The sequence below is a fragment of the Macaca fascicularis genome, chromosome 19, assembly GCF_037993035.2.
Source record: "Macaca fascicularis isolate 582-1 chromosome 19, T2T-MFA8v1.1".
Classification (NCBI taxonomy): domain Eukaryota; kingdom Metazoa; phylum Chordata; class Mammalia; order Primates; family Cercopithecidae; genus Macaca; species Macaca fascicularis.
The window spans coordinates 42110703-42136310 of record NC_088393.1 but is presented as its reverse complement, the minus strand read 5'-3'; the positions used below and the strand labels follow the sequence as shown (position 1 = coordinate 42136310).

Below are 25608 nucleotides of genomic sequence, written 5' to 3'. Positions count from 1 at the left end.
TGTTGGTCAGGCTGGTCTCAAACTCCTGACCTCAAATGATCCGCCCGCCTTGGCCTCCCAAAGTGCTGGGATTAAGAGTGTGAGCCACCATGCCCCACTCACAGCCTGTTTTTATAAGGCCAGTTAGCTAAGAATGATGTTTTTGGTTTTGTTTTTTTTTTTTTTTTTTTGAGACGGAGTCTCGCTCTGTCACCCAGGCTGGAGTGCAGTGGCCAGATCTCGGCTCACTGCAAGCTCTGCCTCCCGGGTTCACGCCATTCTCCTGCCTCAGCCTCCTGAGTAGCTGGGACTACAGGCGCCCGCCACCTCGCCCGGCTAGTTTTTTGTATTTTTTAGTAGAGACGGGGTTTCACCGTGTCAGCCAGGATGGTCTCGATCTCCTGACCTCGTGATCCGCCCGTCTCGGCCTCCCAAAGTGCTGGGATTACAGGCTTGAGCCACCGTGCCCGGCAGAATGATGTTAATGTCTTTAAAAGGTCTTTAAAAACAACAGAAAATTCCGGAGAATATGTGACAGAGATCATACGCGACCTATAAAACCTATATTATTTACTCCCTGGCCCTTTATGGAGAAAGTTTGCAGCTACTCTTTTGTAGTTTTCTGTGTATAGGTCTTACTTGGCTTTTGCTGATTTATCCCTAAGTATGTTATGGGATTTGCAAATGTTATTTTCAAATAGTTCATTGGTAGAACACTGAAAATGCATTAAATATGTATGTATATATATAGTACTTGTATACACACATACATATATACACACACACCTTATATTATTGGGATCTTGCTAAATTCATTGTTTATTTTTGGTAGATTTTTTTTTTTGTGTGCAGATTCCTTTGGGGTTTCTACATATATTTTCCATGCATCATGTATGAAGTCAGTTTTACTTCTGTTTCAACCTCCATGCCTTTTATTTATTTCTCTTATCTTCTACGTTTGCAGAGACCAACAACTGTCAGCACAGCAAAACTGAGCATTTCATTTCTAACCGAGCTTTGCAGCTACCTACACAGTTTTGTGTGGCATCTCCTCCTGGGGACAAGGACATGAGATGACGGGTGCAGGATCTATCCTGGCTTAAAAGCCTTATCCCCATGGACACCAATATCTCTGGTAATAATTTCATAGACAACTTTCAGGGTCCTAGTTGAAATGGATGACTTACCTTTCTTAAACGTCATCTTAAGTGGATGACTTAACTTTTTCCACTCCACTATCATGGTATGCATTTTGTGTGTGTGTGTGTGTGTGTACATATAGACATTTATATATATATATGCATATATATGTATGTACTCACATATATGTGTGTATATACATGCACGTATATATCTTTGCCTATCTATCTATCTATTGGTATGTAGTAGGATACAGCAAAAGTAATCGCTTTTTTATATGGCACCTCAGTAAATTCCCTTCTTATATCTTGTAATTTCTTTGTATATCGGGTAGTGTTTTCTACATATACAATTATGTTTTCTATGCATAAAGACACTTTTTTCTTTTTAATCTGTATGATTTTATTTTTCTTACCTTTTACAGTTACTATGATCTCCAGTAAAATGTTTAATACAAGTGGAGACAATAGATAACCTTTCCAACTCCTGATGGGAGTGGGGAGCGGGGGAAGTGCTCAGTGTGCTATTAATTTAAGGCTTTTATAGATGTGCTTTATCATGTAAAGGCTGTTCCCTCCAATTCTTTCTATACTGTGAAATTTTTTGAAAGAGGTGTTAAATTTTTTCAACCCATGTCACAAATCTGCATATGTACTCCCCTAAACCTAAAATAAAAGTTGGAAAGAAAAATAAAACTATTCCTTGAAACCCATGTTGTCATAGAAAAGATGTTTTTATAAATTAAGTAATGATTGGTTGTGAGCTATTGTGTCTGGAGTCAAAGGTGTATTAAAATTAATCTAAGAACTCTTGCCATAACTACAAAAACAAATGTGCCAGGCCACAAAAAAATACATGGTAAAAAGTTTTGTGCATCAAAAGACACTATCTAACAGAGTGAAAAGACAACCCAGGCAATTGGAAAAAATACTTGTAAATCATATATTTGAGAAGGGATTGATATTCAGAATTAAAACTTTTTTTTCAATTACTTTGTCCAAAGCTATTGAGATAATCATATGACTTTTTGTTTGTTCTCTTAATATGGTGAATTACATTTTAAATTTTGAGTGTTAGACCAACCTTACATATCTGGGACAAACCCCACTTGGTCATGCTAGGTCATTCTTTTCTATTTGGTTGAATTTAATTCCCAAAGATGTTGTGAAAGAATTTTATGTCAGCTGGGGGCAGTGGCTCACGCCTGTAATCCCAGCACTTTTGGAGGCTGAGGCGGTTGGATCACCTGAGGTCAGGAGTTCGAGACCAGCCTGACCAACATGGTGAAACCCCGTCTCTACTAAAAATACAAAAATTAACTGGGTGTGGTAGTGCATGCCTGTAGTTCCAGCTACTTGGGAGGCTGAGACAGGAGAATCGCTTGAACCTGGGAGGCAGAGGTTGCAGTGAGCTGAGATCACGCCACTGCACTCCAGCCTGGGTGACAGAGTGAGAAGAAAAAAAAAAAAAAAAAAAGAATTTTATGTCTATGTTCATGAGGTTTATTAATCTGTTGTATCCCTTTCTTGCTTGGTTTTTATATTAGGGTAATGTCAGTTACACAGAATGAGTCAGGAAAAATTGCTTTCTCTATTCTCTGAAAGACTATGTTTAATGCTGGTAAAACATCTTTCTTTTATGTTTCATAGAATTCACCATTAAAATCATTTAGACCTGCTGTTTTCTTTTTGGAAAGATATTTTTAGTTCCTTTTTGTTCCTTTAATATCTTTCAGATCTGCATTCATGCCTCATTTTTATTCATGATATTGGTAATTCTTGTTTTGTTTTTATACTTTATTGAGATGTAGTTCACATAGCCATATAATTTACTCAAAGTGTATAATTCAATGTTTTGTAATATATTCATAGATATGTACAACCATCACCAGAGTCAATTTTAGAACCTTTTATCATCTCAAGAAAACCCTCTACTTTTCAGCTACAAGTCTATATCCTTCAACCCCTGGAAGCCACTGATCTGTTTTCTGTTTCTATGGATCCCCTGTTCCGGACATTTCATATAAATGGAACCGTATGATATATGGTCTTTTGTGTCTGGCTTTTTTCACTTGGCATAATGCTTTTAAGACTCATCCATGCTGTAGCATGGATGTTTTTATGGCCAAATATGTGTTTTTATGACCGAATAACATTCTGTTATATGGATGTACCACTTTCTTTTACCCATTTATCACTTTGGATTGTTTCTACCTTTCAGCCATTATGAATAATGCTGCAAACACTCATATACAACTTTTTGTGTGGGCATGGGTTGCTTTCATTTATCTTGGGTACATGCTTCAAAGTAGAATTACTAGGTAATACAGTAACTCTTTTTGATAGTTTGAGAAACTGACAGATTGTTTTCCAAAGTGGCTACCCCATTCAACATTCCCACCAACAGTGTTCGAGGTTCCAGGTTCAAATTTCCCCAGGTAGCCGGGCGCGGTGGCTCACGCCTGTAATCCCAGCACTTTGGGAGGCCGAGGCGGGTGGATCACAAGGTCAGGAGATCGAGACCATCCTGGCTAACACGGTGAAACCCCGTCTTTACTAAAAATACAAAAAATTAGCTGGGCGTGGTAGTGCGCGCCTGTAGTCCCAGCTACTCGGAGGCTGAGGCAGGAGAATGGTGTGAACCGGGGAGACGGAGCTTGCAGTGAGCCGAGATCGGGCCACTGCACTCCAGCCTAGGCAACAGAGCAAGACTCCGTCTCAAAAAAAAAAAAAAAAAAAAAAAAAAAAAAAAGGCCGGGCGCGGTGGCTCAAGCCTGTAATCCCAGCACTTTGGGAGGCCGAGACGGGCGGATCACGAGGTCAGGAGATCGAGACCATCCTGGCTAACACGGTGAAACCCCGTCTCTACTAAAAGAAAACAAAAAAACAAATTTCCCCAGGTTTTTGCTTATTTGACTTTTTGATTCTAGCCATCCTAGTGGGTATGAAATGACACATCATTGTGGTTTTGATTTGTATTTCTCTAATGACTAATGTTGCTAACCATCTTTTTGTTTGCAAATTGACCATTTATATGTCTTCTTTGGAGAAATGTCTATTCGTATCCTTTGCTTATTTTTAAATAGGTTTTTATCTTTTATTATTGAGTTGTAAGAGTTATTTATACATTATGAATACAAGCCTCTTACCACATATATGATTTGCAAATATTTTTTTCCCATTCTATGGGTTTTATTTTCAATTTCTTGATGGTATCTTTTGAAGCACAAAAGTTATTCATTTTGATGTAGGAAAAAATTTATCTAGTTTTTCTTTTGCTTTTTATTTGCTGCCACGTCTAAGAAACCATTCCCAAAATCAATGTCATGAAGCTTTTTCTATATGTTTTCTTCTAAGAGTTTTATAGTTTTAACTCTTAATTTATGTAGTCAATTCACATTGAGTTAATTTTTGTATATGGTGCAAGGCAAAGGTCCAACTTTATTCTTTTGCATGTGACTATCCAGTTGCCCCAGCACTATTTGTTGAAAGATTACTTTTCCCTCATTGAATGGTCTTAGCACCTTTATTAAAAAATCAGTTGACCAAAGATATATGGGTTTTGCACTGGTACTAGGTCCAAAATGGTGGAGTAGAAGCAAGCTGGCTTCACTCTCACCAAGAAAACAGAAACAAATATCCAGCACAAAGATAATCACCAGCAATATCCCAGAACTCAGATGAGAGGGTCTCCTGGGCAGAAACCCCTAGCCAGCCTTCCTACCCTGCCAGGGTAGCCCCTTTGGGACTCCCTCATTCAGGATGGGCAGATCTCAAAATGTTTGCTAGGGCAAAGACACACCTGGGCTTAAGGTGCCACCTAGCACCATAAAGGAGAGAGTGACCTAATGAAAAAGATACTCAACAGATAAACTGCAAAGAATCTCTAAGCAAACATATCTAAGAAAAACAAAAACAAACCAGACAGAGAAAGCTGGAATAACTAACACATCCTTCAGTGCAAAGACATAGATGTAGATCCATAAGAAACAATAGCAGACAGGGAACGATGACCTCCCCAAAAGGACAAAGTAAAGAGCCAGTGACCAATCCTAGCAAGATGATAATAGGCAAGCTCTATGATCAGGAATTCAAAACAGCAGTTTTGATTTGATTTCCAAGATAATACCGAAAAGCAATTCAGAAATTTATCAGAGAAATGTAACAAAATGATTGAAATAATTAAAAAATCAAACAGAAGATTTATGGGTTTATTTCATGCAATTGTAGACACTCAATTCTATTTTATTGATCTATATGTCTATCCTTGTGCCAACACCACACAGTCTTGATTACCATTATATTGCAATAACTTTTGTTTTCTTTTTTGTTTTTTTTTGAGACAGGGTCTTGCTGTGTCATCCAGGCTGGGGTGCAGTAATATGAGCATGGCTCACTGCAGCCTTGACCTCCCAGCTTCAAGCAATGCTCCCACCTTGGCCTCCCAAAGTGCTGGGATTACAGGCATGAGCCACCATGCCTGGCCCATTGCAGTAAGTTTTGAAATCAGTAAGTGTGAATTCTCCTACTTTGGTTTTCTCCTTCCTTCCTTGAATTCTCCTACTTTGGTTTTCTCCTTCCTTCCTTTCCTTCCTTTCCTTCCTTCCTTCCTTCCTTCCTTCCTTCCTTCCTTCCTCCCTCCCTCCCTCCTTCGCTCCCTCCCTCCCTCCCTCCCTTCCTTCCTTCCTTTCCTTCCTTCCTTCCCTCCCTCCCTCCCTCCCTTCCTTCCCTCCTTCCCTCCTTCCTTCCGTCTTTTTCTTTCTCTTTCTTTTTTTATTTTTTTGAGATGGAGTCTCACTCTGTCACCCAGGCTGGAGTGCAGTGGCGTGATCTCGGCTCACTGCAACCTCGACTCCTGATTCAGGCAATTCTCCTGCCTCAGCCTCTCCAGTAGCTGGGATTATAGGCACGTGCCACCACACCTGCCTAATTTTTATATTTTTAGTAGAGATGGGGTTTCACCATGTTGGCCAGGATGGTCTCGACCTCTTGATCTTGTGATCCGCCTGCCTTGGCCTCCCAAAGTGCTGCGATTACAGGCATAAACCACCACACCTGGCCTAGTTTTTGTATTTTTAGTAGAGATAGGATTTGGCCATGTTGGTCAGGCTGGTCTCGAACTCCTGACCTCAGGTGATCTGCCCGCCTTGGCCTCCCAAAGTGCTGGAATCACAGGCGTGAGCCACCATGCCCGGCTGTTTTTCTTTTTCAAACTGTTTGGCTACTTAGGGTTCCTTGTGATTCCATATGAATTTTACAATCAGCTTATCACTTTCTACAAAGTGGTCAGCTGGGATTCTGCTAGAGTCTGCATTGAATCTGTAGATCAGTTTGGGGAATATTGTCATCTTAACAATATCAAGCCTTCTTATTCGTGAATGTGCATTCTTTTTCCTATTCTGTAGATATTTTTGACTCTCTTTAAACAATGTTTTGTAGTTTTCAGAGTACATATTGAAAATGTTTTTGTTAAATTTATTCCTAAATGTTTTATTCTTTATGTTACTGTAAATGAAATTGTTTACTTAATTTTAGTTTTGGATGATTCATTGCAAGTGTATACAAATACAATTGATTTTTATATATCAATTTATATAATACTGCTGAACTAGTTTATTAGTTCTAATAGATTTTTCATTGGATTCTTTTGGACATTTCCCACAAAATAACTCTAATCTGCAAATTTCCCTAGCTACAGACTCAAGTACAATAATAAATAAAAGTGATGAGAGTAGACATTATAATCTTGTTTTTTTTGTTTTGTTTTGTTTTGTTTTTTGAGACAGAGTCTTACTTTGTCACCCAGTCTGGAATGCAGTGGCATAATTACAGCTTACCACAGCCTTGACCTCCTGGGCTCAGGTGATCCTCCCACCTCAGCCTCCCAAGTAGTTGGGACTACAGGTGCCCACCACCACGCCTGGCTAATTTTTTTGTAATTTTTGTAGAGACAGGGTTTTGCCATGTTGCCCAGGCTGGTCTCGAACTCCTGGGCTCAAGCAATCTGCCTGCCTCAACCTCCCAAAGTGGTAGGATTACAGACATGAGCCACTATGCCCAGCCTATAATCTTGTTCTTAAACTTAGAGGGAAAGCATCCAACTTTAATCATTATGATGTTTGCTGTGGGTTTTTTGTACTTGCTGTTATCAGGTTGAGGAAGTTCATTTTTATTACTACTTTGTTGAGTTTTAAAAAATTATTATTATGGCCAGGCATGATGGCTCATACCTGTAATCCTAGCACTTTGGAAGGCCAAGGCCAGCAGATCACTTGAGCTCAGCAGTTTGAGACCAGCCTGGGCAACATGGCAAAACTCCATCTCTATATTGAAAAATAAAAATAATTTAAAAATTACTATTATGAAAAGATGTTGAATTTTGTGATATGCTTCTTCTGCATGTGTTGAAATGACCATATGATTTGTTTTTTGTTCTACTGATATTATGTATTACAATAGTTTATTTTTGGATGTTAAACCAACCTTGCATTGCTGGCATACATTCTTTTTATATATTGTTGGGCTTTGTTTACCAGTACTCTGTTGAGAGTTTTGCATCCATATTTATAAGAATCATATTGGCCTGTACTTTTCTCTTTTTATGATGTCTTTGTCTTGTTTTGGTATCAAGGTAATACTGGTTTCATAAAATGAGTTAACTGTCCATAAAATGAATAGTTCACAAAGAATTGGTATTAATTCTTTGTTAAATGTTTAACAAAATTCAGCCATCTGGACCTGGAAGTTTTTTTTTTTTTTAGATGGAGTCTTGCTCTGTTGCCCAGGCTGGAGTGCAGTGCAGTGGAGTGATCTTGGATCACTGCAGCCTCCGCATCCTGGGTTCAAGCGATTCTCCTTTCTCAGCCTCCTGAGTAGCTGGGACTACAGGCATGCACCACCACACCTGGCTAATTTTTTTTTTTTTTTTGTATTTTTAGTAGAGATAGGTTTCACCATGCTGGCCAGGTTGGTCTTGAACTACTGACCTCAAGTGATCTGCCTGCCTTAGCCTCCCACAGTGCTGGGATTACAGGGATGAGTCACTGCTCCTGGCCTGGAACTGGAATGTTTTGTGGGTGGTTTTTTGATTATGAATTAATTACTCCTCACTTGTTGTATGCCTATTTAGATGATCCTATTTCTTCTCAAGTTAGCTTTCATAGTTTCTATGATTCTAGGGATTTGTCCATTTCACCCAAATTATAGAATTTCTAGGTATAAAATTATACTAGTATTCCTTTATAGTTCTTTTAATTTCTATAATGTTGGTAGTAACGTTTCCTCTTTCATTTCTGATTTTGGTAATTTGAATCTTTTCTCCTTTTATCTTGGTCAGTATAGCTAAAAGTTTGCCAATTTTTATTCAATGGCCTGATATTTTATAATTGAGTTGTAGCAGTCTTTTGTTAGACACATATTTTGCAAATATTTTTTCTTTTTTTTTTTTTTTTTTTTTTTTTGAGACGGAGTCATGCTCTGTCACCCAGGCTGGAGTGCAGTGGCCGGATCTCAGCTCACTGCAAGCTCCGCCTCCCGGGTTCACGCCATTCTCCTGCCTCAGCCTCCCAAGTAGCTGGGACTACAGGCGCCCGCCACTTCGCCCGGCTAGTTTTTTGTATTTTTTAGTAGAGACGGGGTTTCACCGTGTTAGCCAGGATGGTCTCGATCTCCTGACCTCATGATCCGCCCGTCTTGGCCTCCCAAAGTGCTGGGATTACAGGCTTGAGCCACCGCGCCCAGCCGCAAATATTTTTTCTTGTTAAGGTTTACCTTTTCATTTTCTGAATTCTGCTTTTTTGAACAGTATTTTTTTTTTTTAGATGGAGTCTCGCTCTGTTGCCCAGGCTGGAGTTCAATGGTGTGATCTCCACTCATTGCAACCCCCACCTTCCAGGTTCAAGTGATTCTTCTGCCTCAGCCTCCTGAGAAGCTGGGACTACAGGCACGCACCACCATGCCCAGCTAATTTTTTTTTGTATTTTTAGTAGAGACAGGGATTCACCATGTTGGCCAGGATGGTCTCGATCTTTTGACTTTATGATCCGCCTGCCTTGGCCTCCCAAAGTGCTGGGATTACAGGCATGAGCCACCATGCCCAGCTGTTTTGTTTTGAGAGTCTCACCTTGTCTCCCAGGCTAGAGTGCAACGGTGCAATCTCGGCTCACTGCAACCTCTGCCTCCTCCCGGGTTCAAACGATTCTCCTGCCTCAGCCTCCCAAGTAGCTGGGATTACAGGTGCCTGCCACCACACCCAGCTAATTTTTGTATTTTTAGTAGAGATGGAGTTTCACCATGTTGACCAGGATGGTCTTGAATTCCTGACCCCATGGTCTGCCCACCTAGGCCTTCCAAAATGCTGGAATTACAGGTGTGAGCCACCGTGCCCGGGCTGAGTTCTCAGTTTTCTTATGGATTCTTTAGAATTCTCAATATGTACGATCATATCATCTGCAAACAGACAATTTTACATCTTTCTTTCTAATTTGGATGCCTTTTATTTATTTTACTTGCTTAATTGCTCTAGCCAGGACTTCCAGTAGTAAGTTAAATGGAAGTAGTAAGAGCAGGAGTCCTTGCCTTGTTCCTAATTTTAGAAGAAAAGCTTTTAGTTTTTCACTGTTGACTGTATGTTAGCTATGGCCTTTTCCTATTGGCCTTTACTGTGTTGAGATACATCCCGTCTAACCTAATTTGTTGAGATATTTTTTCTTACAAAACGGTGTTAAATTTCATCAAATGCCTTTTCTGCATATTCCAATTTCCAAAAGCTGATGGAGTTGTGCTGCCATTGGGTTTCAGAGCCACATAAAATGATTTTTATCCTTTATTAATACAGTAAATCACATTAATTGATTTTCATATATTGAACTATACTTGCATCTCAGGGATAAATCCCACTTAATTATGGTATCTGATTATTTTAATGTGCTGTTAAATTCAATTTGCTAATATTTTGCTAAGGATTTTCGCATCTGTGTTCATCAGGGATATTGGCCAATAGTCTTCTTTTCTTGTGCTATCTTTGGCATTGGTGTCAGGGTAGTGCTGGCCTCATAAAATGAGTTTGGAAGTGTACTCTCCTCTTCAATGTTCAATTTCCACATACACGTGAATTTTCCAGTTTCCCTTCTGGTGTTGATTTCTAGTTTCATTCCATTTGGCTCAGATAAGATACTTGATATGATCTTCTTAAATTTGTTATCTGATCTTTTCCCCTCAGCTTCAGCTGGCTCTCCTAAACTGTGAATTATCTTAGAAAAGACTGTATTTTCAGGAATTAAGTCTAGTGTTGACATAGCAGGACTTGATAGCCAGCCAGATCTAGATAAAATTGTAATTGATCTATTCCCGAGAATATTTTATGTGGGCTTGAGAATAATGTGTATTCTGTTGCTATTGAGTGAGATGTTCTGTATATGCCTGTTAGGTCTATTTGGTCTTCAGTGTTGTTTAAGTCTTCTGTTTACTAACTTCTGTTTATAATTGATCTTCTGTCTGCATGTTCTTTCCATCCATACAGAAAGTCAGGAATTGAAGTCTCCTATTATTGTCTATTTCTCCCTTTAGTCCTGTCAATATTTGCTTTATATATTTAGGTGTTCTTATGTTTGGTTCATATATATTTATAATTGTTATATTTTCCTGATGAATTGACCCATGTATCATTATATAATGTCCTTCTCTGTCTCTTACGGTAGTTTTTGACTTAAAGTCTATTTTGTCCAATATAAGTGTAGCCACCTGACGCACTTCTGGTTACTATTTGCATGGAATATCTTTTTCCATTCATTCAATTTCAAACAATGTATGTCCTTAAATCTAAAGTGAGTTTCCTGTAAACAGAATGTAGTTGGGTAATTCTTTTTTTTTTTTTTGAGATGGAGTCTTGCTCTGTCGCCCAGGCTGGAGTGCAGTGGCGCAATCTTGGCTCACTGCAAGCTCTGCTTCCCGGGTTCACGCCATTCTCCTGCCTCAGCCTCCTAGTAGCTGGGACTACAGGCGCCCGCCACCTCACCCGGCTAATTTTTTGTATTTTTAGTAGAGATGGGGTTTCACCGTGGTCTCGATCTCCTGACCTCGTGATCCGCCTGCCTCAGCCTCCCAAAGTGCTGGGATTACAGGTGTGAGCCACCGCGCCCGGCGGTAACTCTTTTTATCCATCCAGCTACTCTGTGTCTTTTGATTGAGAAATTTAATCTATTTATATTTAAAGTAACTATCGATAGGGAAGGATTTACTATTTTTTTTGTTCATTGTTGTTAGTCTAGTTCTGTTAGTTTCTGAAGAAATGATATTCTTAGTTTAGTGTTCTTACTGCTCCCATATCCCTACTAGTAACCCCTCCAATTTTACTTTTGATATATTCACCCATCACTCCTACTATATTGTAAATTCCTTTGAGGCAATAGATGCCTTTCAGCTATATGTCACTAGGCTCAAGCACAATGTCTAGTGTAGAATCAACTCTGAATAAACATTTAGTAAAATAATATGTGTAAGCTAAGTGAAATGCTTATATTTTTCTTTTCCCCCCAGCTTCAGCTGTTTCTCCTGAACTATGAATTATCTTAGGAAAGATTGTATTTTCAGGAATTAAGTCTAGTGGAGACACAGCAGAACTCCACAGACAGCTAGATTTGGATAAAATGGTAAGGACTGTAATTTGCTATTTTAGGGTTTTATACTAGAGCCAGACCAATTACTTTTCCAAATAGACCTTATCTAGGTATTTTCTTGAAAAAATAATATTTTCTGAATTTTCCTGGAGCATGAAAACACTTCTATATAATATGTGACATCCTAGACTTAAAATTTCCAATAATCACAAAGGAGCCATGAGCTTTTTCTTCCTTTTTTTCTTCTAGACATAAGGGCCTCTATGCCATACCTATCCTCTCTAGTCAAGGTGTGAATATGTGGGGATGATTTTCTTAAGTCTAAATGAAAGAGAAAGACACAAAGGAGACATTTAATTATTTTCAAAAGACCAAATTTGTTAAGTTTGTTTCCCTTACACACATCAGGGGTGGTCTAGCCTACGACCAAATCAGAGTGATGGAAGAGAAGCAAAGAGGGAAAAGGCAAGGGAGGGTCACCCATCCCTTCCTCCCTTGAGCTTCTCTTCCTCATGGCTGCTATCCCTTACATCAAAACACAGAGATGTCAGATGTCAGCCTGTGCAGTTGTAAAGTGTGGCTATGCCACATCCTATTTGCTGAGCCACAGAACTTTGAAAAGTTACATCTGCCTCAACATAGCACCACTTATAGAAGTCAATTTTTCTTCCACAATTGAGTAAAAGAGCAAAGACATGTGAGCAGAGAGGATCAATGAACAAAAACAAGGCATTCTCTCTCTCTATATATATATACACACGATGTATATATGTATACATACACATAATGTATATGTGTGTGTATATATACATATGCACATATATATAATGTGTATATGTGTGTGTGTGTGTGTGTGTGTTTATCAGTCTAGGAAAGAAAGAAAAGGGCCCATTGAGGCAAATGGGCCAGACAAAAGGAGGCAGCTACAGGCAGCAGGGGGTCCTGCCAGTGTAAGACGGGAGGAAAACTGACCCATAGCTTGGTTCTACCAGACTGATAGTTGAAACTGGGTGTGGTGTGGTGGATACTTACTGATCTTTTTCTTCTTTCCACAGTAGACTGCCTCAAGGCCAGTGTGTTGACTTCTCACCAGCCTCATCTGAACCCACACCCTTTAACATATATACAAAACACCCTGAAGGGTTGGGCTGCCAGCTTTCTTTAGGATAATAGAGGGCAGGTTAAGTTTGTTTGACATAACTAGAAGAGGCGGAGCCTCTTCCTAATGGAGCAAGGTCCATTTATGGCAAGTTGTGGTCCCCCACCACTACCAGCTACTTCTGGATAGCTTTTGCTTAGAGTTGATGAGATATTGTTTCTTTCACTAGAAGAAAATGAACGAGTTGGTGATCCCAAACTTCGGTCTCCAAAGGAAGCCTGGGCAGGTGACAAAGGTGCCTTAAGCAGGACTGCTGCTTCTATGCTCACGCTGGAGGTACATTTGCTCTGAAAGATGGAGCAAAAGTGCTGAAGCTTAGCACAGGATTAATGAACAAGAACAAGTCTATATTATATTACATTATATTATATTATATTATATTTGTATAGCAATCTGGGAAAGAAAGAATGGGGCTTGTTAAGGCAAATGGGCAAGACAAAAGGGGATAGCTATAGGCAGCAAGGGGTACTGCCAGTCTAAGACTAATGGAAAACTGGCCCATAACTAGGTATTTTCTCAGTTGTGTTCACTACACCAAGTCAAAGGGCTACTTTGTCTAGATAGAGCCCAGGTATTCTGAGTGGGTGCAGGAATAGAAGTGTCTCCCGAAAAGTGTATGCATGGTGTTCTCCTGTGAGACTGTATCAGATGTGCCCTGAGCATGACCACGCCAGCAGCGGTGAATGACGGTGAGCATACAGATACCCTGGAGCACAGAAATGGGGCTGCCTCCTCCCAGAGTATCGCCTGTGCTCCAGACTGTGTACCCCAGGTCCTCTGCCAGTAGCATCTCCAATCACAGGTGAAATGCCAGCCATTCAAACAGCACAGGTGGGCCCTACGTGTCTGATGGAAGGAATGAACAGATATATCACGTGGCATGCATTTCTTCTCAGTGGTGCAGGTATCTCCAGCAGGTTTGCTCTGGCCAGGTGGGCCCCAATACTTAGACCATATGCAGGAAGAGAAGACTTTTCAAAAATAGTTATGATGTTGGCCCCTTCCATTGCAACACATGTGCCCTGGACAGGTGGGATTCAGGTGTTCTGGCTATAGGTAGGAACGTAACGGCATCCAAGCATAGATGCAGTGCTGGTCCCTTAGACTGCAACAGGTGTACTTTAGTTAGGTGTGCCCCAGGTGGCTTGACTGGGGGCAGGAAGAGAAGGATCTCAGCACAGGTGTGGTGCTGGTCCCTTCCACTGGAACACAAGTGCTCTGGCTAGACAGGTCCCAGGTGATCTGAACAAAAGGGGGAACAGCCATGTCTTCTGAAACACTCTTTCTCAGTGCTGATGAAATCTTCCAGTAGTGGTAGGTGTGTTTTGGCTGGGCCGGTACCAGGTGCTCTAACTACAGTTGGGAAGGAAAGTGTTTCCCAGGACAGATTTGATTTGTTCTTAGCAGTGCTGTCTTCCCCAGTTGCAGCAGGGGTGCATCAGGGCTGACAGGACCCTGGTGCTCAGGTCTAAGCCTCCCCCATCATGAGCTATGGTACTGGCTGTCCCCCAGTCATTTTGCTCCAAAACTAAGTGATCCAGATGTGGTGGTAGACTCTGGGTGGTAGACCCAATGACCCCGAAGATTTTACTATCCATAAGGGCTTCAGATCCCACAAATACAAATTGGTTTGGATTGGCATCAGCAAGAAATGAGCAACAGTCCTCAGTGTTGTGCTTTCTGGTAGCATTTCATGGCAAGAATAACAGTGGCCACACCAATGGGTAAAACATCCGAGGCATCACCATGGGCTGGCTGAATGCTGACACTGATGCCAAAGTGGACATGGGAGTGTCTAGTTCCCAAAAGCTGAATGAGTTGTGCTGCCATCGGGTTCTAGGGCTGCAGTAGAGGTTAAGTATGAAGGGTTTTCAGGGACTGGCAGGTTTCTCAAAGGGAAACAGCTGTTAACATTGCAGGGAGAGACAGGATGATAACAGATGGGGAATGGGTATGGTACCCATGTTGATTTCCTTAAAGGCAAAGTCAGGCGGAGACACCGAGTCTGAAGACGGATTGCATACTGGAGTGAAGGTGACTGCAGAATCAGTGGTAGGTGGGCCAGAAAAGACAGGGCATTGGGGAGAGTGGCTTCTTGGCAAGGCCCTGAATAAGCACCCCAAGATTTCAGCTGATAAGTGTTTCCTGAATAAAAAACAAGCTTAGAAGTTCAAGTAGGGCTGCTGACCATAAAAGCAGGTGGGCTGGTGGGGACGGTGGCCTTTGCAGGGGATATCTGCTCCACACTGGGATGGGCCTGGTCCAATGGGAGGAAGCTCACCCCAGATCTTGAGGGAGACCTGAAGAAGAAAGCTTGGAAGGAAGAGTACTATCCACATCAATTATAACACAGTCCAAGCAGGCTGGGAAATCCAGTCTGCAGACAGGCTGTCTGGCATGCTAGAAGTAACTGCAGAAGCAGTGATGGGTTGGCTGGTAAAGACAGGGGTACTGGTGCAAGCAACTTAAGGAGGGATCTGTAAGAAATGGGGAGGAGAATCCACATGCACAGGTGTATATGACTCCATTCTGCAGAAGGCAAGCTTTAAGGAGAGGGAGAAAGTTCTAGGACATGTGGGTTAGGCAGAAGTAGAGGATCCTGCAACTATGACTGAGGGACTGGAATGCAGAGGGCCCCTGTTCTCATTATTAAGTGGAATAGCAAATATAGGTTGGAAGCCAAAGTGAGAAATAGCAGGAAGAGCAAAAGGAGAGTCAGGAACTGTGCGTCTCATTTCATGATCAGTATCTGATGTGCGTGTAGGTACAGGGGCAAAGAGTACGGGTGGCCTAACAGGCCAGTCAAGTCAGTGACTGCTAATTTGGTAGTTTCTGGAATCTGCAAGGAAAAGGTGACCAATGGCAAAGGACCTGTGGCCTCCGCAGCAGATAGGGAGAACAAGCAGGCTGAGCTGCTCTGCTGTCTGAAGGGGCCTCAATATTATTCTCCCACCTTGAGGTTCTATTGGTGTTCAGGGTTCTCCAAGCCTAGGTCTTCTGCAGTAACTATTCAGGCAAGGTAGGAGATGGGGGCAGCTCTCTTCACTCTCACAACAGTGGCAATGGGGGCAGCAATGGCAGCAGCAGGGGCATTGACAATTTCTGTTCACAGAGCCTACAACTGGCAGATGTGAGTGGAGAATTTCTCATTGACAGAGTATCTGAAAGCTTTCCTCTGTGAGTTGTTGTCTTTGACTTCAATGTGGCTGGTGAGCTGAGTTGATAATGGCATTCATCAAGCTCTTCCTTTCTCTGGCAGCAGGAAGGAGAATGTGGCTGGCCATTCAGCCCTGCTGCACCTCCTTCACTGCCATGAAGAGGCAGGAAGCCTGCAGCAGGCAGGACTATCTGGGCTGGTGATGGCATGATCTTTTGTGAATGAGCTCATAGAAGACATCTGTAACATCTGACCTCAGCTGTCGTCTGAGTGATTGGAATAGAGGCTTATCTTCAGGGGTCCAGGACTGCTCCCAAATATGTGATGCTTCTGTTGGTTGCTAGGGACCTAGATGCTGATTGTACTCTCCCACTGCTGTAGGGGCCCATTTTCTCTAACTCTGTCTTCTCCCACACTGCGGATCTTCCTCCTTCAGTATCCATTTCCTTCATGCCCCTGGTATCTTCATCTCGGTCTCCTTTAAGCAAGGATCTGGGGGGAGGTGTAAGTGGCTGTCCCAGGCCTCACAGGTGACTGTCTGATCAGGTGATGAGGGAGGAGAGTCCATTTGTGCCTTGGAGGAGGAGGGATCTTTGTCATTCTGGAGTGGCCACTTTGTGGTACAAGCAGACAGCAATGTCATTTTCAGAGCGTCATCTCAGGATCCCCAGAGAGGAACATTGAGGCTTCCTGGTGGGACACTATCCTTTAGGGGTATATGACACCAGGATCCTGGTAGAACTACCAGGCAAAAAGCCAAAATAGAGTGATCCCAGCCAGAAGGGGGAGCACACTGGGTAGGATTGAACAAGTGCGTGATAGCATGGCCAGGCATGCGATCAGGATGGGGGCAAAGCTTGCTAAGCAAGTTGCCTATGAAGGGCAGTTTGTGTGCTGTCAGGTCCTGGGAGATATGACATTTGGAGAGGTCTCCTAACTACCTGCTACCTCCATGGCAAACCAGGTACTGTTCAGCTTGACGCATGTGACACATGGGACATGTGACAGAGAAAAAGTGCCCCAGCTAAGGGCATACTGCCAGGAAAATGCATGAGGAAAAGCACTGAAGGGCAAGAGGCCCAGAGGCCGAACCCCAGCAGGACTCTCTAGTACTTCTTGGCATTCCTACTACAGGTTGCAGGTGTTTGGCACCAGACAGTCTTGGTGGCAAGGTGGGACTGTCCAAGACTGAACTCCAGGAGCCTACATAACTGTCACTTCCAGGGCACCACGTCTGCAGGCACCTCAGTGCCACAGGGTGAATTTCAGGCTGTTCCTTTCGGACAACTGCCGCAGATGACACCAGTTCACCCTCAACACCTATCCCCACTCCTCCAGGCTGGTAGGTCAAGGCTCCAACACCAGCTCCTCCAGGGGCCTCCCTAGCTCTTCTTCAGTTCCAGGAGCTGGGTGCACCTTTTCTGTGGCCACCCAGGACAGGCGAGTATCCCAAGCATCTCTGGGGGACTGCTAGGCTTTCTGAGGTGGCAATGAGGATACCACAACACATTCTTTCCTGGCAGGCAGTTTATCTTCACTTATTTTTACAAATTTAGTAAGACAGCATTTAAGCCGTAAAACCTTCCTCGTATCACATGTGTACTAGTGGCCCGCATTCCACACTGGGTGGAATTTGAACCCTGGTTGTCTGATTCCAGAGCTCATACATTTAACCACCAGACTATGGTGCCTTCCCATCATGTAGACATCACATATTACCATTTTTGACAGTCCTTAGGGTACTTAGTACAATTACACCTCCATAATGAACACAGGCACTGCCTATGGCTTTTCTCCTTTATTCTCTTAATATGGTGAATTACATTTATTTTTTAAATATTAAACCAACCTTGCATTTTTGGGAAAAACCTCACCCAAAAGTGGTCATGTTAGATCATATATATTCATAATTGTTATATCTTCTTGATAAGCTGACCCTTTTATCAGTATATAATGTCTCTCCTTTTAATAGTCTCTTTTTTTTTTTTTGAGAGAGAGAGTTTCACTCTGTCACCAGGCTGGAGTGCAATGGCGTGATCTCGGTTCACTGCAACCTCCGACTCCCTGGTTCAAGTGATTCTCTTCCCTCAGCCTCCTGAGGAGCTGGGATTACAGGCACATGCCACCATGCCCAACTAATTTTTGTATTTTTAGTAGAAACAGGGTTTCACCGTGTTGGCCAGGATGGTCTCGAACTCCTGACCTCATGATTCACCCACCTCGGCCTCCCAAAGTGCTGGGATTACAGGCATGAGCCACCGTGCCTGGCCCTTTTACTAGTTTATTAGTATAGCCACTTCAGCTCTTGTTTGGTCATTATTTTTATTGGATAACATTTCCCATCCTTTCACTTTCAACCTATATGTGTCTTTAGAGCTAAACAAGTCTTGTTTAGACAGCATATCATTGGGTCTTGGTTTTCATTTATTATGCCAATATCCACATATTTATTGGAGAGTTTAATTCATTTACATTTTAAGTAATTACTGATAAGGTAGAACTTCTGCCATTTTATTTGTTTTCTGTATATCTTATGCCTTTTTTGTTCTTTTCCTCCATTACTGCTTTTTTTTGTATGTTTAACTGATATTTTATAATAAATGTTTTTGATCCCCTCTTCATGACCTTATGTATATTTTTAAAGATACTTCCTGTGGTTTCCATGAGAATTATATTTAACATCCTATAACAATATAGTTTGAAATTATTGCAAGTTAACTTAAGTGGCATATAAAGTATCTACTCCTATACAGCTCCTCCCCCTTTATCTTGTCACAGATTACCTCCTTATATATTGTGTGCCCAGTCATATACACTTATAATTTTTATGTACTCATCTCTTAAATTATGTAAGAAAAAGTGGATTTACAAATCAAAAGCACAGCAACACTGACTCCTATGTTTGCTTGTGTAGTTATCATTACCAGACATCTTTGTTTCTTCCTATGGCCTTGTGTTACTGTCTAATGGTCTTTCTCTTCAATTTGAAAGGCCCGTTTTAGGGTCTCCTGTAGGGAACAAACTCCTTCAGATTTTGTTTACCTGGGAATATCTTAATTTTTGCCTCATTTTTGAAGGACTTTTTTGCCAGATATAGAATTCTTGGTTGACAGTTCATCTTTTTCTTTTAGCAACCTAATACCTCTGGGCTTTTATGGTTTCCCGTGAGAAACTGGTTGTTGGGTGGGCATGGTGGCCCATGCCTGTAACCCCAGCACTTTAAGAGGCAAAGGCAGAAGGATTGCTTGGGCCCAGGAGTTCAAGACCAGCCTGGGCAGCATAGTGAAACTCATCTCTGCAGAAATAATAATAATAATAATAATTTAAAAATTAGTAGGCATGGTGGCATACACCTGTAGTCTTAACTACTCAGGAGGCTGAGGCTGGAGGATTGCTTGAGCCCAGGAGGTCGAGGATACAGTGAGTCATGATCATGCCACTGCACTCCAGCCTGGGCAAAAGTGAGATCAAGTATCCCTTGTACATGATAAGCTCCTTCCCTCTTGTTGCTTTTAAGAGAATTTGTGCTTGTCTTTCAACAGGTTGATTGTAATGTATTTCAATGTGTATCTCTTTCAGTTTATTCTATGTGGAGTTTGTTGATTGATATGTCCCCACCCAAATCTCATCTTGAATTGTAATTCCCATAATCCCCATGTGTCATGGGAGGAACCCAGTAGGAGGTAATTGAATTATGGGGGCGGTTACCTCCATGCTTCTGTTCTCAAAATAGTGAGTGAGTTTTCACCAGATCTGATGGCTTTATAAAGGACTTTTTCCCCTTTGCTTGACACTTCTCTCTCCTGCTGCCTTGTGAAGAAGTATGTGTTTGCTTCCCCTTCCGCCATGATTGTAAGTTTCCTGAGGCCTTCCCACCATGCAGAACTGTGAGTCAATTAAACCTCCATCCTTTATAAATTACTCAGTGTTGGGTATTTCTTCATAGCAGCATTAGAATGGACTAATACATTGATAATATATTCATGTATTTCATCAAATTCGGGAAGCTTTCAGGCATTCTTTCTTCAAATGTTATTTCTTCTTCTTTTTCTCTCTTTGCTTCTGGGAATCCTTTACTGCATATGTTAGTGTGCTTAATGGTGTCCTGCAGGTCTTATGTTTTTTTCACTTTTTTTTTTTCTGCTCCTCAGACTACATACTTTTCATTGTTTTGTGTTCATGTTCACTGAATCTGTCTTCTGCCTGCTCAAATCTACTGTTGAACCTCAATAGTGAGTTTTTCACTGTAATTATTGTACTTTTCAGCTTCAGAATGTTTTGGTTCCTTTTTGTAATTTCTATCTCTTTGTTGATAGTCACTACTTATTCAAACATAATTTTTCTGATTTCCTTAATTCTTTGTCCATGTTTTTCTTTCACTCTTTGACCATATTTAAAATGGTTGTTTCAAAGTCTTTGTCTCGTAAGTCCAATATCTGAGCTTCCTGAGGAATAGTTTCTGTGAATTTATTTTTTCCCTTTGAATGGGCCATTTGAAAGTTACAGTATGATAATTCTGGAAGTCATATTTTCACCTTACCCAGGGTTTGTTGATTTATTTTAATTATTGGAAGCTATAGTAGTTCAATTGTTTACTGACTTTTCCCAACTACTTTTGCATAGACTGTTTTTCTTGTTATGTGTCCAACTGATGTCTCTTTTCCTTAGCTTATGTTTAGCTACTGTTTTGACCGAGTATTCTTTGAATGCCAAGGGCAAAAAAGAGAGAAAGATAAAGTGTATTAGGATTCTCCAAGGAGACAGAATAAATAGGATATATTGATAGAGGTACAGACATATGGGAGGGGATTTATTAGGGGGATTGGCTCATGTAATTATAGAAGCTGAGAAGTCCTGAGACAGGGCATCTGCAAGCTGGAGACCCGAGGATGCTGGTAACATGGCCCAGTCCAAGTCTAAAGGTCTCAGAACCAGAGAAGCTGATGGTGTAACTCTCAGTTCGAGGTCAAAGGCCTGAGAATCCAGGAACCACTGGTGTAAGTCCTGGAGTCCAAAGGCTGGGGAGCCTAGAGTTGTTGTCCAGAGACAGCAGAGGAAGAGTGTATCCCAGTTCCCACAGATAGATTGACACATTCACCTTTTCTCTGGTTTTGTTCTCTCCAGACCCCAAGCAGATTGGATGGTGCCCACTCACATTGAGGATGAACCTTCCCCACCTAGTCCACTCAGACTCACATGGTAATCTCCTGTGGAAACACCCTCACAGACACACCCAAAATAATGCTTTACCCAATTTCTAAGTATTCCTCAATCCAGCCAGACTGACAGCTGAAATTAACTATCAGAGAGAAAGGCATTGGGTTAGGGCAATAAACAAACAAAGAAACGAAAAACAGATGAGAGAAGAAGCAGCAGCTATCTCTTCCAGTATTTTCAGACTGGCTCTGTGCTATGGCCCTCATTAACACGTAGCAAGGCTTTTATTGAGCCTGGGGACGAGCCCAAGGTGAAAGCTAAGGGTCTGTCTTTTCAGGTCTTTCTGAACATGTGTCTTGCCTTGAACATGCATGGAATTTTCTAAATTTAGTCATATTTAAGGGCGCTTTTAATGCCCTAATTTCCCAGAGCAACTCTCTTCCTACTCTTCCTCTCTGGCTTAGGTGGTCTATTGTTTCTTTCAACCATAACTTTTGCCCTACACCACTTCAGGTTGTTTGCATTATAATATTTTCAAGCAATGTCTGTCACTTTTCCAGCCTGTGTGACTTGAAGTTAGATTAATTGGAAATGAACACTTTGCATTGGTCCTTCATGTGTCCCCTAAGCAGGTTAGCACAGCAATACATGAAAATTTGTGAGTAAGGTCTGCTCTGCTCCCTCTGGAACCAGGGAACAGGATCCAATGGTGGGAATGCGAACTGAAGTCTTCAGAACTGCCACTGAGCTGAAAAGGGTATGGGGCAAAGGCCAGTAAGAATGTACAAAGCTTTCCTACTACTTAGCTTTTTCTTGATTCAGCATCTTCTTGGTTGGTGTAAACCTTTGACGGTTTTCCAGCGTTCTAGCAAAGTTGTTTCTAACAATTTCTGCTAGTTTTTGTTTGTTTGTTTGTTTGTAGAGATGGGGTCCTACTATGTTGCCCAGGATGATCTCAAACCCTTGGCCTCAAGCAATCCTCCCAGCTCAGCCTCCCAAAGTGCTGGGATTACAAGCATGAGCCACCATGCTTGGCCCTGCTTTTTACTTATGTTTCCGTGGGAGGATGAGAGTTTGTGGCTGCCTACTCCACTATTTTGCTGATGTCACTGTTAATTACATTTCATTTTCCTATTTTAGCTTGTTATTTTTAATAGAAAAGATGATGTGCAAAACCCTGATTATAACATATTTACTGATTTTGTTAAAATGAAGGCAAGAAAAGTAAATTTTGTAGAGTAAATATAGACTAATAAAATAAATTTTTTGTAATGTCAACCCAAATGAGGGACTGAGACAGGGATCACAATCTAATAAGGTTTACTAATCTGGAGCTTGAGAGTGCGCATCAGGGGAGCCAGGATTACAGCAGTCTGTAACTGAGTTCCAAAGTCAATTACATAAAGCACAGTATTAACTTTTTTTTTTTTTTTTTAAATCAGGGATACTGTGGTACAGATGGTGGGCAGTGAAGCAACCATTACATTCCTGTGATTTTGATCAGTGTTTAGAGAGATTATACATAAGGTAAAGCAAATGTGTGGTTGAGTGGGTAGGAGATGGAGGCATCTTAGGGCCTGGTGGAAGGATAATTGATTTTATCTTGCCTCGTTTTACAACTGATAAACAAGTTTACAACCAGTACCCATCAGTGAAATATTTAACAGACTCTAGGTACACAGGAAGTGGTCAACTTTAGTTTATAGGCCTTGGGATTGAAGCTGACACGTGTCTATCTATGGGATGTTGCAACACGTAGCTTTGACTAGCATAGCTGCTCTTGCACATACACACATTCCTGAGCTACTGTTTACAGTAGGCCTGTGTTAGTTTCCCTTTTACTTATTTTCACAATAATGAACCCAAACTTCGCCAGCCTATCAAGAGAAGACATAGGCATGCATAATAACAATAATGAAATTTCCTCATCTTTGATTTTTTTTTAATAACTTCTAGTCCTATAAAATCCATGGATTTTAAAATTTGTTTCTATTTTGTCATTATGAATAAATATTTATCAAGGTAGGAGGATAGGACATATTTCATTGAATTGTGTTTTTGTTTATTACTTCTACAATTTAGATGCAAGAATACAGTCCTCCAGTGTACTTTTACCCTCCAGTGTACTTTTACACACAGGAACAGGCATGGCTAGGTCCCTGGCAAATTGAAAACCAGTTATTTTCTGAAAGATTAGGGATCATGGTCTCACAATTTAAAAAATTACAAAACACATGAGGAAATAATTGATCATGATGGAAATACAACAGAAAACACATATGCACAGACACATAAAATATACAATCTGACCAGCTAGACTGAACATGCTTGAAGTATTGAATATAATACAAAATATACTTCTCTAATAGGGTTACAGTTTGGAAGTAAGGTATTAAGTTTATGAGATCAGAGGGTAGGTCAAGAAGTCCAATATACATCTATCAGACTTCCAGCAGGAGCTAACCTAAAGATGAGGGAATAATATATTCATGTATGGGAATCTGATACATGACAGAGGAGGCAACACAGATTAGCTGAGAAAAGATGGCCCAATCAATAAAGCATGCTTGAAAAATTGATTGGCTATGGTACTGAGAAAATGGAAACAAATCCCTACTTCAGGTTATATTCAAAATTCAATTAGAATCACTTGAGGCCAGGAGTTCAAGACCAGCCTGGTCAACATGGTAAAACCCTGTCTCTACTAAAAATACAAAAATTAGCTGAGTGTGGTGACGCATGCCTGTAATCCCAGCTACTCAGGAGGCTGAAGCAGGAGAATTGCTTGAACTCGGGAGGTGGAGTTTGCAGTGAGCTGAGATCGCATTGCTACACTCCAGCCTGGGTGACGCAGTGAGACTTTGTCTCAAAAAAAGAAAAAGAAAAAATTCAATTAAAAGAAAATATAGGAAAATACTTTATGATTTCAAGGTAAAGAAGAATGTTTAAAGACAATGCAATAAGCATAAGCCCCAAAGGAAAACACAACTAAATTCAAGGACTTTGTTAAAGATGTCACAAAGAGCATGAAAACATATACCCCAACTGGAAGAAGATATGTGCATCATATATAACTGAAAAGGACTGATGTAAAGAACACTAATGATTCAATAAGGAAATTAAACATAGGCCAATAGAAATGTGGGGAAATACATGCTATTAGTCATTTCACAGAAAGGAAAACTCAAGTAGCCATTGTATTAGTCCATTTTCATACCATCATGAAGAAATACTGGAGACTGGGTAATTTATAAAGAAAAATAAGTTTAATGGACTCACAGTTCCACATGGCTGGGGAGGCCTCACAATCATGGCAGAAGGTGAAGGAAGAGCAAAGGCACGTCTTTACATGGCAGCAGGCAAGACAGTGTGTGCAGGGGAACTGCCCTTTATAAAACCGTGAGATCTCATGAGATTTATTCACTATCACAAGAAAAACATGGGAAAAACCCACCTTCATGATTCAATTACCTCCCATCAGGTCCCTCCCATTATATGTGGGGATTATGGGAGCTACAATTCAAGAAGAGATTTGCATGGGGCACAGCCAAACTACACCAGCCATTAAATATAAAAAGATGTATAACTTTATTATTTAATGCAAGACAAGCAAATTAAAACCAGTATGAGCTGTTAGTTCATATCCACCAGGTGGCAGAAATTTCAAAGTTGGATAATTCAATCATTTAGCATTGCCAAATAAAGTTGAATATGTACATATTGTACAATGAGAAAATTTAACTTCTACAATTCTAAACCCTAGATAAACTGGATGTGTCCACAATGAGATGCCATCTCACACCAGTCAAAATGGCTATTATTCAAAAGTCAAAAACTAACAGATGCTAGTGAGGTTGTAGGGAAAAAGGAACGCTTATACACTGTTGGTGAGAGTGTAAATTAGTTCAACCATTTTGGAAGATGGTGTGGAGATTCCTCGAAGACCTAAAGACAGAAATACCATTTGACCCAGCAGTTCCATTACTGGGTATTCCTTAAACAAAGGAATGTAAGTTGTTCTACTATAAAGAAAGACACATGCATGTGTGTATTTAATTGCATCACTATTCACAATAGCAAAGACATGGAATCAACCCAAATTCCCATTAATGATAGACTGGATAAAGAAAATGTGGTACATATACACCATGGAATACTATGCAGCCATAAAAAGGAATAAGATCAAGTCCTTTGAAAGGACATAGATGGAGCTGGAGGACATATCTTTAGCAAACTAATGCAGAAACAGAAAACCAAATACTGCATATTCTCACCTGTAAGTGGGAGCTAAATGATGAGAATATATGGACACACAGAGGAGAACAACACACACTGGGGCCTATTGGAGTTGGAGGGTGGGAGGAGGGAAAGGACCAGGAAAAATAACTATTGGGTATCGCT

At 41.0% G+C, this 25608-nt stretch overlaps 1 long non-coding RNA gene across 8 annotated transcripts in view; it reads right to left on the bottom strand.

Annotated features, from left to right (window-relative positions):
* LOC135968666 (uncharacterized) overlaps positions 1–25608 on the bottom strand; it is a 43381-nt gene that overhangs the window by 4845 nt on the left and 12928 nt on the right. The gene's annotated exons all lie outside the window — the stretch shown is intronic.